The sequence below is a fragment of the Pundamilia nyererei genome, unplaced genomic scaffold (assembly GCF_000239375.1).
Source record: "Pundamilia nyererei isolate P.nyererei 1_Seehausen unplaced genomic scaffold, PunNye1.0 scaffold00244, whole genome shotgun sequence".
Taxonomy (NCBI): domain Eukaryota; kingdom Metazoa; phylum Chordata; class Actinopteri; order Cichliformes; family Cichlidae; genus Pundamilia; species Pundamilia nyererei.
The window spans coordinates 401,393-402,964 of NW_005187645.1; the positions used below are offsets into that span (position 1 = coordinate 401,393).

Consider the following 1,572-nt stretch of genomic DNA (forward strand, 5'->3'; position numbering starts at 1 on the left):
GGTCTTTTCATGTGTGTTATGAATAAATCTAATTTTTTTTTCGGTACCGGTACTCGTTTTATTTTGTTGTATTTATCCGCGACACCTTAAAGGCCGGTCCGTGAAAATATTGTCGGGCATAAACCGGTCCGTGGCGCAAAAAAGGTTGGGGACCACTGCAGTAGAGGGCTCTGTTGCTTAGTTAGCGGCAAGCTGCACTTCCAGCTCAGACCGGTTTTGTGGCGCACATGTCCCAGTAGGCAGCTCTCAATGAAGTGCAAAGCAGCGTGATACCGGACTCTAGCGAAATTAACAATTTGCAGCCCTTGGAATGCGGAGCGAGGTACATGTTTTAAGTTGTATTTGTTTGCTTAATTGATATTTTGTTGTATTTTCTGCTTTATTTGAGTTCATATTTGTAATAAGCGTCTAAGAAAATGTATTTTGTGTTTCTGTTTAGTTTTCACGGTGCATTGGCGCACCTCAGCACTGTTAGATTCTGAATGAATCTCAAAGTAAAAATTACTGCACCCGTCGAGGCTCTCTCTATTTCTTCCTTGGTCCGAGGGACTGCTACAGGAGGAGAAAGTACAAGGTCAGGAAGATCCAGGTAAGAAAACAGACAGGGAACAGTGACAGGCACAACAGAAACTGTTAAACTGACAAAGAGAAAAAACTGATTTCACACAATCTGGAAGTTGTGTTCTCCCTATATTAAAGCTGCTACACAGAATCTGCAAAACAAACTGGGTTGAAACATTTTTGACCCTCTTTAACAACATTCCAACAAAACATTATCATTGATTGCGGAGATTAAAATTAATGATATATTTTTATGTGGTTCAGCCACAACTCTACTGAAACCTCAGCCAGTAATAGGTCGGCCAACTTTTGGACCATTCAGCTGTCTGTATGACTGCCGCTGTACGTACATCACATTTGCACACTATCAGAAAGTGCCAAATGGTGCCCTGGTGGAGTGAGGAGCTGTAAAGAGAAGCAGAGTGCTCTGTTTATATTCTAAAAATGTTTTAAGCTTGTTTCAAAGATTCTGTACTGCAGCTTTAAATGTTTTCCAAAAGCACACATACACTTATCAGTGTTTCTCAAACTTTTTACAGTGTGTACCACCTGATAAAATGTCAAGCTCTCCTAAGTACCATTATGAAAGCATGAAAATCATAAACCTTTAAACACAAAATTATTATTATTATTAAATTAGTAAAATTAGTATCTGCAGTAAAGATTTTTTCATACACTGTATACAGTCTACCACAGGCAAAGTTGCCTCCATCTTAATAGTTTTTTATTAATATTTTGTAATAATTTATTCTGTTTTGGGAGTGTTTTTTATGTATCTGTATTATACTGTTTACTTTTTGCATTTCACCCCCATGTCATACTGTGTATGGTTGTGTGTGTGTGACAAATAAAATTTGAATTTTTACTCACTATTGGTGTCATTCATTGTCCCCCCACCCCCAGTAATTACGGTTAGGATATATACAGTGGGGCAAAAAAGTATTTAGTCAGCCACCGATTGTGCAAGTTCCCCCACTTAAAATGATGACAGAGGTCAGTAATTTGCACCAG

At 38.4% G+C, this 1,572-nt stretch overlaps 1 pseudogene; it reads right to left on the reverse strand.

The window, feature by feature from the left end:
• The window catches only part of LOC102209423 (protein NLRC3-like), a 30,822-nt pseudogene that overhangs the window by 14,861 nt on the left and 14,389 nt on the right, over positions 1-1,572 (reverse strand).